We start from the raw sequence: 15118 nt of genomic DNA, 5'->3' as shown, positions 1-15118 counted from the left end.
TTAGGTCTTCTTGCCTCCTTTAGACAAAAGTTTATGTTAATTGGTTCATTAATTTACTCTGAAGCTTCTGTCATCTTCGTCTCCACTTGTCTTCCATGAAGTATCAGTCGATTGGGTAACTTTGTGGTTGTTGTACGGGTAAGAAAAGGGTTTTTTTGGGACAGCTGGTTGGTGGAGTCTCTTACACAGCCCTGCGTTTCCTCAAACATACTTTGACCCCAACCCTGCAGCCAGCGATGCCCAGTGACCCCGCTCTCCGGGTCCCCAAATGATGCTCACTTGCTACCAAGGAAAATCTAAAATTTATCATACTACAATTTATTATACATTAGCGAAGAATAAACGTTGGCTTTTACCGTGACAGATTTTTGCTTTATCCACCCAATTCCTTGCTGGATCAAGCTGGCGTTTGCTTCTCTTGAGTCATACGGAGGAGGGGGGTTTGGCACCTAATACATTAACATGTGTGTATTCTTTGTGGCTACAATTTGAACAAATGTTTTGAAATTATGGCAGAGAAAATGACTTTTCTTGCCTACATTAACAAGTAGGTGTCGTGTATTTTAGTTACTGTGACCAAGCTGCAATTACAGATGATAAACATATGGAGATTAGGCTACAAAAACGAGTGGAACGTTTACATTTTCTTAAGAAATTGCCACAAAAATGAATAGAAAAAGGTGGAGAGGGAAAGAGTGGACAAAATGATGACGAACCTACTTATTAATAACTGCAATACCATGCGTTTACTGTATATAGCACACCCCACAACCTCAAAGAACTTGAAGCTCTACTACATAAATAAATTATCTCTTCGTGATAAACACGTATGTCCTTAGGTGAACGTAAGCACCAAGATATTAAGGAGGACAGGTTTGACTCATATATAAAATAAGCCCACAAAGTACCACAGCTTGGCTTCGGTGGGCACGTCTGCCCCTGAAGTCAGCAATAGTTTGATTTCTATGGACTGTAGGATCAGAAAAAGACAATTTCCTCCATTGGGCACCTAAAATAAATCTATGTGAGTCAAACACAGGTTCACATGAGATATTTGTACTTTGAAAGCTGGAGTTTGGCTCATATTTGGCTTCTATGTGACTCCCCAGGGGCTCCACGGATAACGCTTTGTCCTTCTGCATTCCATGTCTGCCTACTCCAAACCGATAAAATTACGGTATTTTTAAGATGTCAAAGATTGGAATTTCTCTGTAGCTTCCAACTTGCTGGTTTTGTGAAGTGGATTTTATTGCCAGGTAAAATGCCCAGCATATCAATCGCTTTCTTAGGCAGAGTCGGCATCAGGGGATAAGTTCACTGCAGACCCCAAAGATTTTCTTTCTCAGTAATAAACACAGAAGCCTCCGGCCATGCCTTTTTGTGGTTAGCATGAATAAAGGTTAATTGCCACATTTCTTGTGTTTCCCTTTGCAATTAAGAGATTAGCCTTCAGTGCTTTTCACTGCAGTTACTGACAACTGAAGTTAATCTTTTTAATCATTGCAGAAGGCGGCACAGGCGTTAGAACAGATCCCACTCAAAACACACCGGCTTCCTGTATTTGGAAGCATGTCCATATCTAGGAAATGCTTGGATAGTGCATTTGGAGAATATGCATTTTTAAGAAGAGCAGTTTGAACTTTGGGTTCTCTGAGGCTTGATTGAAGGTTGTGTGAACGGAAGGTAATTCCCAGGCTGAGGCTGTTAAGGCAGAAGCTGTGATTTCTGTTTGCTGCTGTTTCTGTTCCACGTTTTTATTGCATTAAGAAATTGTCCTATCAATTTTTTTTTTCCTCGTTCACACAACGAAAACTCATCAGAGCTACATTAGTGGAAGAAACTGGGCTCCTTTTTTTTTTTTTTTTTTTTTTTCCCCCAAAGTATGGCAGGAGAGCAGGGGGTGGTAGTTCTGGGGGAACCGATGCCACTTCTTAACAGCGAGATGCTCTGAGGGGAGCACACCAAAGCCATGGGGCCAACAGCCAACAAAGCCCATGGCGCCGCAGGAGGCATCACACGTTTTGACGACTTTATATTGCTCAGACAGTTGAATAAATGTGTGTTGTTACACCATTTGGGTATAATACACTTGTTGCTGGTACATTACCATTGTGAAAACATGCTTGCTTTGTTGTGTTAATAAATAACTCTTATGTTTAAGAAATTAATTCACGTGGAAAGATTTATTGTAGTATACAATTATGGGAAGAAAAATGAAAAATTTGGCCCTTGGAGTGATTTGAAAGAATTTCTATCTCATCTGATTAGGAGAAAAGGCTGCTTTGTCTTCTTAAATTATTTTTTTTCTGTATTTAAATAAATCTTCTGAAATGCTTGCATGCCTGCAAGAATTATAAAAGGCTGTTGAGGCCTAAATCAAGTGTTCCAGTATTGCTGCATGAATCTTCTGAGGCAATAAACTTTTGGTACCTTTGACAAGTTTTATGATTTCAGATAGGTGCACTGTGCTATGTACCATATTTCAAAGTAACGCATCTGAATAGATCATATCAATTTTTATATGCTAATAATTTGTTTTGCTATTTTAATACTAGGAGCTATAATTCATATCTATCATGACCCTTAGACTACAGATAATTTGAATAACATTTAGAGAAAAATCACTTTAGGAGTACCTCCAGTATTGCACTTTTCCATTGCCCAAATAAGGCAAGAATAAACAAGTCTAGAAATTAAAAAAAAAAAAAAAAGGAATCAATTTCAGCTCAGGGTTGTTTCCTCTGATGTTCTCCTTTCCCATAGCCACAGCACGGTTTCAGTTTTCTAAGAGTTTGGGCTCTTTTCCATTTCCTGTGGGAAATTCCCGGGTAGACAAACCAATCTTCCTATTTGCACTCTCTTTTTGCCTAGAAATATAGCCTAAATGTTTCCTTTCTCAAACTTACCTCCAACTCCCTCTGATATTCACGGTGTATTGCAAAGTTTTACCTGTTCTAATACGTTACGTGTTGTGGGAGCAGCTGAAACTCAATTTTGCTGTTGCAAACTGGATAATGATGGCAGTAATATTTTCAGTAGGAGCAGTGTGGCGATGGTGAGAAGGCTATGGCAATATTGGACAGATATAAAGCCAATAGAAAACTATTTTGAGGGCAGGCATTGCTGAAAACCAGTATAATCTCTATAGTTCTGTAGCAACTCCAAATTCCTTTTTCTAAACGTAAGATGTGCAAATGGCCATGAAAGCTCACCAGAACCTGCAGGGATTTCTAAGTGTTTTGTATAAAAGAAAATAAAGCAACAATAAAATGAAAAAAAAAAAAAAGCTTGGGGAAAAAAATTGAAAATGCCTAAACATAGAGAAGATAAATGAGGCTAAAAAGCTTATTTTTATTGTTTCTCCGTTAAAAGCACCTTCAGTGCTAAAATGGAAAATCTCGTTGTATGGTAAACAGTTTATCAGCTACCTGAGCTTGAGTACCTTTGAGACCCCAGCCCAATATTTACATTCAACCAGACAAGCTGAGAATGGTTTCCCTCTCCCCACTGCAGCTGCCCTCTCCCTACACCCACAGACCTATCTTTGTTAATGGTTATTTGTCCCTGTGCTTAATATAATTAGTTCTGAGTTTCAAAGCTGTTTTGACAGAACGCTCCAGATTACATCTGGAAGAAAGGATTGCCAAAGTCTTCAGGGTATGGAATATTCAGACTTATCTGTGGGAAGCACTCTGGTGAGTGTTGGCATGATGGTTAGTTTTTCAGGAGTCAAATTTTATAAATCCCACAAAGCACAGAGAGAGCTTAACCTTCACCCCCCTTCCACCTGTACTATCTTGGTGTTTTCTATGGAACCTGCACTTTAAATTATTTTTCTTTATTTTTTTATATCTCTCTCTCTCCTGAGTTATGGCCTAGAGAGCATTGCTGCTCAGGTGATGATGCAATTTCTCAGGTTTCTTCATTCCTGCCAGGAACGCAGTCCATGGCCCTGCCGAACATCAACAGTAAGTACTCTCAGAAGAGCCCACGTAAATACTGGCACCGCGTCCCTGCACTTGGGGGATTTCTCACCTTTGCCAGCTTATCATAAGCACCATGCCTTGGTGGCACAGACACAGATGCTGTAACACAAATCAGCATCTTGTGTCTTCTGCTGTCTCTGTTGACTTGATTTCTCTTTTTTCTCCTCTCTCTTCTTCCAGGGTTTCTTGCTGTGGTCTCTCCCACGGAGGGAGCGGGTGGCCAGGCTTTCCCCCGTGCCAGGCTATTGCCAGGGAGCCAAGAGCAGAGCCTGGACACAGTGAGACGATCGTTCCTCTGAAAGAAAGAGAAAAAACACAACCCAGCCCTTCATCCACGAAAGAACCACGACCTTCCAAACCGTGGAGGAACTGGCTCAGTGCTGAGCTTCGTCTAGAAGTGAGACATCCACTGGCATCCCATGGCATGTTGTTCCAGCTTGCGTCATGAAGACCAAACAGATATTTCCCATTGTGAGCTTTTCAGATGACTTAATCCATTCAAAAAGACTGATTTTTTTAATCCTTTAAAAAAAGAAAAGGGGCATGCATGACTTTGCAGTGCTCCTCACGGTGTGCTCATCTTCACATGGATGACTTGAAGACAAGGTGATAATTTCTCTCTGGCTGGGATTTTTCTGGGATTTTTTGTGTTGCTGTTTTTTTGGTTGTTGGTTTGTTGTTGGGTTTTTTGGTTTGATTTTTTTTTGTTTTGTTTGGTTTGTTTGGGTTTTTTTTTTTTAATATTAGTTAAAAATAAAATGGCATTCACTAAAAGGCAAAAAGGCAAACTGAGAGGCAGGGAGGTAGAGAGTTTATTATGAGTTTATTGCCCTTTTTGCTTGGATATAAATACGTCATCTCAACAGGAGTTAAAAAAAGGCTGCTGAAGGGCAGGAGGGCAGTATTGCAGGGACACGGCTGGCGGGTGAAGCAGAACAGGGTGCGTACGTGTGGGGTTGGGGAAACGGAGAGAGGTCCAGGTCACGGTGTCCAGCTGATGTTTAAGCTCTTGCCCAATATCGCTGAACTACACTGGAAAAGTCTTTGTTCTAGCTGTCTGTGAGATAGAGTCAGCTGCCTACTCTAGAGACATCCTTCATAGCATTGCAAGAAAACAGAGGAAAAATGTTTTGAAAGGAAGGAAAAGGGAGCAAAACCTTTCCATTTGAGAATTTTCAAGAAATACTACTTTTCATTTTTGCCTACGTGAGGATAATCATCACTTGGAAGAGTGGGGCAGGGCAGCAGCCTTTTCCAGATGAGTTTGCAGTTGATTTAACACTTGTATTAATGTATATTCAGGGATGTAACCAGAAATCTTATCCTTCCCAAGATTGTGTGCTCATAGAAACAGTGTGTTAAATGAAGCAACTCTTCCCAAAGAAAATCATGTTCCTTTTTTAATTACTGTATTTTACATAGCTCTTCTCAGGAGATAATTTGCAGTGAATATAATCTTTCTCGCAGTAAAACGATGGCATCAAACAGCTAGTATATGCTTCCTTACTGCGTGAAATGTAAAGGAGTCTCACTTTGATGACACTGCTGGCTTGCACCCTTTTATTGCAAATACTGAGATGGTTAATGTGCTCCTTCTTCACCAGGTTCTGGCTCCTGGGGGAAGGAGGTGCAAAGGGGGCTTCTCCCCTCCCTCAGTCTTTCTTTTCAGGGTCTTCTCTAGCCTTTGGGATCACAGGCAAGCAATGGGAGATGGGAACCGCAAGGTTAAACACTGTGAAAGATAAAACCAAAAGGAAAACTGACTTCAAAACAATTTAACGTTAAAATCTTGAGATCTTCAATTGTTTCTTATATTTTCTGTGTTCTGGACTGAGACCGAATACTCTGCGTTGGCTCTAAGGCACTGACTTAATGGGCAGCAGACTCAAACCATGAGAGACCTGGAGGACTCGGTGTCCCTCGTTGATACCCTCTCTCCGTCTTTCACAGCTCGGCTGTCAGTGATGCCTGTCTCTGGTCCCTCCAGGGCTCCCACCGAGGAGCTCCCAGCTGGAGACCATGTCTAGGACCCGTGGGACGGGCCCTTCACTCTCACCTTGCCTTTGACGGGGCCGTGGCAGAGAGCTGCCTCTTTGGGGCTGGGAAGTTGAGGAGATGGTGGGGTAGTTTATCTGAGCGGATCTAATCATCACTGCTTGCACGTTGAAATGAAATATCCCTCATTTTTTAAACCAATAACACACTGCCCACTACTAACAATGCGGCAAGGCAGCGGGGACAGACGTCACATTGCAATGCGAGCCAGAAAGGATTTAAATAACGCAGTCGGGAGGGAAGCAGCAGCACGGGAATGCATCAGCAGCTACCGGGAATGTGTATATTGTACCTGTAAAACGGTGGAAAATTACTTATTTCACACCTTCTGAGGACTATAAAGGAGGCCAAAAGAGCCGTAATTGTATTAGGAATTAATCTGCTTGGCCCCTCAGTATGTTGTGTTGCCCCATTTTTAGAGAAAGGACAGAAAAAAGGAAGGGCTGGAGCCTCCCCCAAACCTGTCTGGGGAGTGGGGTGGGGGTGGAGGTCCCCCATCCTCCTCCTCCTCCAGCTGCTTTCCTGGAGGCTTTTTCTTGCAATTGCTGGTGCTTTGGGGTAAATATTTCAGCCCCCGCACTTAAGGCAAGCCATGAAATACTGTAAATTGACTGTTATTTGGTTTTCTGCACTGCAATAATTGAAACTAATAGAAGCAAATAGCTAATATTTTCTGGTGGGATGACCTTGGGAGCAGGAGCCCAGCTCGTTGTGTCTTCCTCCAGGGAAGAAAGTTAGAGGAATTACTGCCAAATAATAATAATAACAGCAGCAGCGCGGGCTGTAATTCCCCGCTCCCCTACTTCAGCAACACCTGAACACCAGCATGAAGAAAACAAGTCATTTATCAAGTATAATTTCTTGGAATCGCTGGGTGTGTGGAGCAGAGTTGGGGAGAAATGGGCAGACCAATTTTGCCCTCATCCCAACCGTTAAGGAACCAGCATCTAATTTTCCCATGTTGGCAATTTGTGCTGGCTTAGGCCAAATCTGGATGTGGACTAATGTGACTTCCTGCGTGTCCCCGTTTCCTTTTTAAGGTGCTCAGAGGTGCGAGTTTTGCTGTACCCACCCACAGCTCCTAATGAGGGACCTGACCTCACCGGTCGCCCCGTTCCCGTGGTTCCTGTGCAACCACAAATCACCCACCACGGCTCTCGTTTTGACCTAGTTTTTGGGTTTTATTCTAAAGCAAGTGAGGTTCGTGTGATACCCACAGAAATGCTGAGCCTTTTGCATCTATTTTGGTCTCTGTTTACAGCAGGAGAGAAACCTCAGAGATAACTAAATACTAAAACACTTATTAAAAAGAAGTTGGTTAAATGAAAGGGCTGTCCTAAAGCAAAGCAGGCAGGACTTGGACATCAAAACCTGTTTGGCAGCAGCATCTGGCCAGGAAACCAGCAGGTGGAGAAATCTGGGCATCAGGCAGCATCATAAAACATGGTTCATGTGCAGTGGCATTTTGTTAATCGTGGGGCTTATGGAAAAACTTGTTACAGACTCAATTCTACTGAAAGAGCAAGCAACGGAGGAAGAGGAATGTACTAAAGGTTGGGTAGAAACACCCCAGCACAGGACAAAGAAGTGAGTGAGAGGTACCGTCTGATTTCTGGGTGATAGAAGTTCATTTCTTGCTAAAGGAGGTAATTCTGGCCAAAACCAAAGTGAACTTGTTTTGTCTTTGTCTGAAAAGGGGGAATAAGAGCCAAATGCCAGAAGGTTATACTGGTTTCTCTGGGGAGGAAAGCAACGAAATACTGGCCAAAGTAAGATGGCCGCAGGAGAAGGGATGCGGGCAAAGCGATGGCCGGTGTGTGACACCAGGGCACGGCCTGGGAGAGGGAGAAAAGGGTAACCTTGAGCAGTTATATGCAAAAAAAAATCTTAAGAAACAGAACAAGAAGTTGCCGTGACACACACAGAGTAAAGAAAAGGTTTGAGTGGTTCAGAAAGCTGCAGATCAGCAAGTTACCCCTTCACCTGTGGGTACTAAACCAGTAATTGGAAAAGTCAGGTCTGGGGGTGAGAAGTTTTGATTGAGGAAAGAACAGTCTGCACTGAGCCATTAAAAAAAAATATATATAAATCTGTGATTAAAACCACTCAAGCGGTTTCAGCTGAGTCCTCCTGGGCTGAGCACGGCAATGAGGAATAAGGTTGGCACCGGAGCTGTGCTCCTGCCCTGCTCCCACCAGCTGGGATCTTGATTCTTTGTTCCCAAAGCCCGTTTCCCAGGAGCCCTTTGCAAGCTGAAGGCAGCCTGGCCAGTCTCCCCATCCTGCCTCACTGCTCCATGCCTGCACACATCCCCTTCTGCACAGAAAATGGGAAAACTCAGATGTATTGCAGTGCCCGACAGCATCTTCTGAGCATCTGGAACGGTATGAGAAAAGGGGGCACCTTATGCGGTAGAAATATAAGTGGGTAAAGAATAAAATAAGAATAAAGAGGAATAAAATAAGGACAAAGAATAACAAGGGAAAGGAGCCTGGCTCCTTGTTATTAATCTACAAGTTGGAGAATATAAAGTAGCAAATTAAGGTGGGTTTGTGGATTTGGCCCCGATGCCAAACTTGTACGAGATGAGCTCTAGGGAGTTCCTCCTCATTAAGGGGAAGGATGAATATAAAAGTTAGGAAAGAAAGAAAAAGCCCTGTGTGAACAAATGACTTATGTGGCAGAGTCATTAGATAAGACATTCACAATATATTTATAGCAGAGATTTAGTTACTTAATTGCTCAGCAGATAATGTGTGTGTATATACATAGACACGTGCAAGTTATGGCTGTTTCTGCATGTAATTATCTGTGAAGATGCTGTATATCTCTGAAATGGCTGATAAGGGTCTGAGATGACTGTCATGAGTTTAAAATGCCTTTGAACTAAATAGCTTTGCCATTTAACTCAGCATTTCCCTAACAAATGGAAGTTATTAAAACTTTAGAGGGTGGAACAATCTGGCTTTGCAGAATCTGAAGACAATTCAGGTGTTGGAGGGAAAAACAGGACTGGTAAATACATTATTTATTTTTTTAATTTTTTTTCCCTTTAAATCTTTTTCTTCCTTAGGCCACTCAGTCCAAGAAAGCTGTGGCCGTGTGGTCCAAGGCCATGGAGCCACTGAGACTTTGTATCTCAGTGAGTTTGTGTCCCTGATGCTGCAGTTTGTGGCTGTGTCCTATTGGCAGCCAGTTCCAGCTGGGAAGTGCGTTGGTTTAAATCATAGGGAAGACAAGGTTGACTTTAAGTAAGTCATTTTATCTTTCTTTACAATGCTTTGAAGGAGGAAATTTTGCTTCTGATGTAACTCCTGAGAGCTGTTATTTCCAGCAGCCCGACCGGTGCTGAAGGACACAGTTTACAAGGTGTAGCTGTTGCGGGGCCATAAACGTGCCGGCTGTCTTTATGGAGCAGAGTGGGGTTTCCAAAGGAACCACGGAAATTACTCCACCCACCTTTCCACAGAAATAAGTGAACGGCGTGCCTTGCACAGATAATTTTCCCCATAGCTAAATAAATCTCGGGCGAGGGGCAGGTATCGCCACCGTGTGCCCTGACCCCGCACAAAAGGGTGGAAGTTTTTTAGACGGTTTACTATGCTTTTTGCTCTGGAGGAGCATCATGTAACGCTTTCCCCATCTGCTTTGAATTGTGAATCTCCCCAGACCTCTTGAGAGCTCCTCCTGCTTCTGCTAGAGACATCCTGGCTTGGTCCATTCCCCCAGCTCAGCCAATGGAATAAACTCATTTAGCAATATCTGGGTGAGTAAATCAGCGCCGGCACTGAGCAGCCTGCTGTTTGTCACCTCCTTTCTACTTCTTCCCTAAGAAAGATAAGATTCTCACCTTCACGATTAAAATCTAAAGCTGGATGATCACATGAACGAGTTCAGGTCCTACAACGATAAAATAAATGTCTGCTGTTATGGAGAAGGCAGTTGGTGACATTTCCCACCCAGCTTCCCTGGTGATTCACAGGTTTTATTTTTTGCTAAGTACAAAAGCATTTTCCCTGGCAAAATGCTCCTTTACCAAAGGTGAAAATGAATAAAATAAGCCCACAAAACACTGAGAAGAGGGTTAGGTCTTTTCACAGTTATCACTATTTATAACGTGAAGCAGCTGAAGTGTGGTGAGCTCTGAGGAGAAACACAAGCGTTTCCCCACGCCAGCATTAACTCAGTGCTCCTCAGTTAATTTCCCCGTGTTAACGATTGTTTGGCGTCCTGTATTTTCAGCAGGGAACTTCTCCGTAGCCTGATGTACCAATGTGATCCCTTTAAATGAGAGGTCTACTGCTGAGGGCGTTTGGCATTCAACTCTCTTAAAAAATTCATCAGGAATTGATATACTGCATTTTTCATTGGAAACTCTGCAATCAGGTAGCAAAGTCTGAATATTCATACGGGAGTAATATCTTTTCAGCATTCATTAATCTGAGTCAGTAATGAACTACAGGTAAAATTGAGTGATAATTTGGAGCCAGTAATTTGTTTGATTATTTCTCTCGTCTTCCCTCTTATTAAATATCCATGAACAGTTTTCAATTGACCTTCCCGAATTTTTCATTTAATATTCAAAGGGGTTTTGGTGGGTGGTTTGAGGAGCCGCTGCGTGTTTGGTGTCGCAGCACAGAGCAGCAACACCTTTCCCTAGCCTGTAATTATACAATTGATTATTTCTGCCCAAGTATAGTATCTTGTATTGTCTCTCCTGAATAGCATGCCTTTTAAAAAAGATTGTTTCAGCAATTTGTCAAGACCTTTTTGAATTTTAGTCCTGTCCTCTGGTGTGCTTGCAGCCCTTCCCTGCGCAGTGTTATCAGCAAATGTAATAGGCATATTCCTCCTTCCGTCATCCAAGTCATTAATGAAAAAATTAATAATACAGAGTTCAAGGCAGGTCTCTGAAACCATGCTTCATTCATCCTTTCATTTTGAATAGAGGCATTTTCTGGAAATGAATGGTCTTGGAGCAAGGTTTGTAACCTGTGTACAGGTCCCCAAATGCCATGTTAACAGCTGAGGCCAAAGTCAGGCTGTGCCTCTTCAATATCCCATGGAAGGAAATGCAATTGGTGCGGTGTCGTTCAAAGAGAGCTGTGTACTACTGCTCGTGCCTTCAGTATTTTGTTGCTTTTACAGAAAGATTGAGTACTTTTCTGTGAGTGGACGGTTTGTGAGCTGGTATGTAAAGCAGTATCTTCTCCTCCTTCTTAAAGACGTGGTTTCTTTTTCCCCATCCTTCCCTCTTCAGTCTTCCATGATAATAGTTAAGATCCTGATATTGCTTCAGACAGCTCCTTAACTATGCAAAGATAAAGCTCATCAGCATAACCAATTTGAAAACATCTAAATTAGCTCGGCACTCTCACCATTCCCTTTTTATGAGATTACAATCTTCCCTCTTTGTTACAGTATTATTGTGCCGACCATCTGCTCTCAGTTGGCCTTTTCCATGAAGATTGAAGCAAAGACAGCTCATTAAACACTCAGCTTACGTGGTTAATGGCTTTCCCACTCCTTTTTTGGTCTTCCTTTATTACTAATGTACTTACAGACTGATATCTTGTTAATTGCCCCACGCTTTGTACCCTGACCTCCCCAACTTCCTCGCCGTGCTTCTCTGCCTGATGGAATGCTTGATGAATTTTTTTAAATGCTAGAGCTCCGGCTGCACGATGACATTCCTACACATTAAATCCGGGGACAATATATAACCAGTGTTCACCTTCCAGTGGTACTTGTGGGTCAGGCCTCTCCTATGACAGACAAGGAGGTGGTAGCCCCTTGGCTTACACCGGCCTGAGCCCACGGCCAGGCAGAGTCGATGGGCAGGAGAAGGAAAAAGCCATAAGTGAAATTGTTGAGTTTATGAACTTTTTTTTCCGATCTAATAATAAGCAATTTGTTCAAATTGCATTAACTTTTTTTCCCCAAGTTCTCCTGTCCTGACTTGCTCTATTCTTAGTGCATCGCCTAGATTATTTCTCAGGTCTTCAGGGTTCTCTGTGGATTTCCCTTTATTGGTCCCCAGCCTACAAGTAATAGTTCTTCGTCCTTGATCCTTTTAAAATATCTACTGCAGCAAGTTTCACCTTTGTAAGTCTGTGACCTCCAAGGCACAAGAAAAATCCTTCTCAATTACGTTGGACAGCTTGTAAACAGATTTCCAAATTATTTCACCCGTATGTAAACACACTAGGCTTTGAAAATAAAAGAGAGATCTACACAGAGATGCAGATCAATAGAGACTTCTGTTTTGAATTCACTCATGGTATAGCAATTTAGATAATAAGATGGGGAATATAATAACGTAAAATTTCACTGTTGCAACTTCATTTTTCACTTTCACACTAGAGGCTCGGGAGATGCTGAGAACTGTGATTTGCAAAGCTAAATAAAAGAAAAGCACAGAGGAACCTGGCTGGGCGTGCTGACCTTCTTTTCAGTTTTCAAGCAACTCGAAACTGAATCTTACTTAAAACTGGCCATTATCATTGTTTTCTCATGCAGAACCATTAACCTATAACTTATTGAAGCAAGCAAACTGCTCTTTGCTGGTATAAAAAAAAAATCCCAGCCTTCCTCATTTTCTCCTGAAGCCTCTGAAATCAGATGAGCTTTACCAGCTCCTCATATTTCTAACACTCATAAGATACTGGAAGAAAATAGAAATGCACACCCTTGGTTGTATAATGCAAAAGGGCTGAAATTTAGCATGAATTTTGAATCTGTCTAAATTCTTGGAAACTGGAAAGCAGGTGTCCTTGCTGCTTTTTTGGGGGGCTGGTAGGATACCCTAAGCCTGGCCCTTGGGTAACGGATGCCTGGAAGCAGCTCTGGGTGGCACTGAGCGAGCATGGTGCTGTGGGAAGCACCATTGTTTGCTCCCCATGTCAAGCTGGAAAAAAACGTATTTCTTGCAGAAAGCCAAGCTGGAGAACACTGGGCAGGGTGATCTAAAGGGGCAAATAGTCCCCTCCAGTTTTCCCACAGTTTGAACTGGTGTGTGAGCGGGTTGCAAGGCAAATGCAGAAGGACCAGAACAGAAAGAGAACAACATTGTTAGTACTTCTAAACTAAATGGAAATAGCTGCCACTTGCTAGCATTTCCCTTGAACTAGGCAGTTCCTAGGGGTACGTACATTGCGTGTTGGCAAATGCATATGTCTGGAAGACTGAGTCCAGGATGCACCTGGCTGATGGTCCTTGCAGCAGCTCCATCACATTACGCCTCCTCGTTGCTCTCCAGGTCACCCAGTTTAAGGGGGGAACAATCCCAATCTTCCAATCCCAACTGTGTGAGAAGAAGGATGGCCAAAATAGGAGGAACTGGAGACCAAAGGGACAATTTTAAGCTACATATTCCGCAAGTCTTTACTTCTAGCTATGCAGATCTCCAGCCAATAGTAGCTTTTTCTTCTGGCTCTTCCTTTGCAGCTCTTTGCTTGAAAAGAAGAAATGAAAAGTTTGGTCTGAAATCTCTAATTCTGAGGCAGTCGCCCACAGGCAGATTGTTACTGGTCAATCACTGTTCAAGATGACTGGATTTTCCAGACTTGTTTCAAACATAGAAGTTTTTGTAATAACTGCAGCCAGCAGACTGCAAACTTCTGCAGAAAGTGAGCGGCCTTTAGGAGGTTGGAAGGAGGACGGATCTGCAGAGAAATCAGGTCGTGCTTTTTGAGCTAGTCTATTTCTTGACAAGAGAATTGAAACATCAAGCCAATTAAAATGCCAAGGAATTTTCAAAACATCGTCTTAACGGAAAAAACACGCCTTTAAAAGTAAATGATGTAAGCAAATAACAAAATCTTGATAGCTGACACCAGCTAAAAGTGGTTTATAAATAAGGGCTTTTTTCCTTCTTACCCATTGCTTCAAGCAGTCACTCAAAAAAATTTAACTTCCAGTTCAGTGAGTAAAAGAGTTGAAGGTCTGTCTTTGGTGATGGGAAGGACCGGCTCTTCGATGCGCGCAGGCACGCTTCGATACGTCCTGATGTTTTCTGATACATAAACTGAAGAGTAAAAAGACAGAGGAGGGTCTAAAGGTCAGCATAATAAAACAGCACAATCTACTGATTCCCCTCAGAGTTTATGATCCGAGGAAGATCTCTTGTTTCAATTGATAAGATTTCCAAAGAGCTGTGTTAAACTTTCAGGGAAGGGGAAGCCGTTCCAGGGGATGCACCTGGGATGATTGATTCATTGATTCCCTGCTTGCTTGAATCGCCGGAGAAATAATTAACCCATGACTGTATTGTTTTTTGAAAAAAAAAACTCATTTTAGGGTCTGGAGGAAAAAATAGTTTTCCTGGAGATATTTAAATATCCCTGGAGATATTTAAAGGTGATGCAGAGCTTTCTGACTCCATCGCAGAAGCCCTTGAGGTGGGCGCCCAGTCGCACAGTCTGTGACGAGACACGTTTTGTGCCAGACAAATGTTATGGTACCCTGACAGCGGGAATGCTTCTCTTCTGTCGTTTGCCCTTCTCGCCCTAGAAAAATAAAGACCCTTGAGCTTTTTTAGTTACTGAATTGGAAACTGTTAAGTTGTGCTGAGCCATTGCTTGAAGTAGTGGGGAAAAAAAATGGTTGAAAAAGTAGTTTGCTCAGTAATCACAAGAGCGGGAACCGCTTGTTCTCTGCCACCCTCAACAGCCATCAGCTGTCAAGAGGTTTTTTTCTCCTGAAGGTCAATAAAAAAACTTCACCTTTTTTTGACTTTTAGTTTTATGTGATGTTGGAAAAGCTAAATCATGTTTTAGCTCCAAAAATCTTATTTAAAATCTCTTGACAGGCACTTAAAGCTTCCTTATATATTGTTGCTACAGGGCCTGGTTTTTATCATATTTATGCTCTTGGAGCGCCTCTGTTTAAAGGCATGTTCTTCAGGTTCAGGTGCTACAAGTAAAACCAGAATAAGGTTTGTTTTCTTGTTTCCCTTTACTGCCAATGTTTTTACGGAGCTGTAGAACTACACTTGCCGACTTTTACCTTGACACTTTAATTTGAAGGCAATCTAATATGTTCTGACTGAAAATTTTAAAGTGGAAGTCCCAGCGCAC

The sequence above is a fragment of the Numenius arquata genome, chromosome 8 (assembly GCF_964106895.1).
Source record: "Numenius arquata chromosome 8, bNumArq3.hap1.1, whole genome shotgun sequence".
NCBI classification, from domain to species: domain Eukaryota; kingdom Metazoa; phylum Chordata; class Aves; order Charadriiformes; family Scolopacidae; genus Numenius; species Numenius arquata.
The sequence above is the reverse complement of the archived record's forward strand: the minus strand, read 5'-3'. Positions refer to the sequence as shown.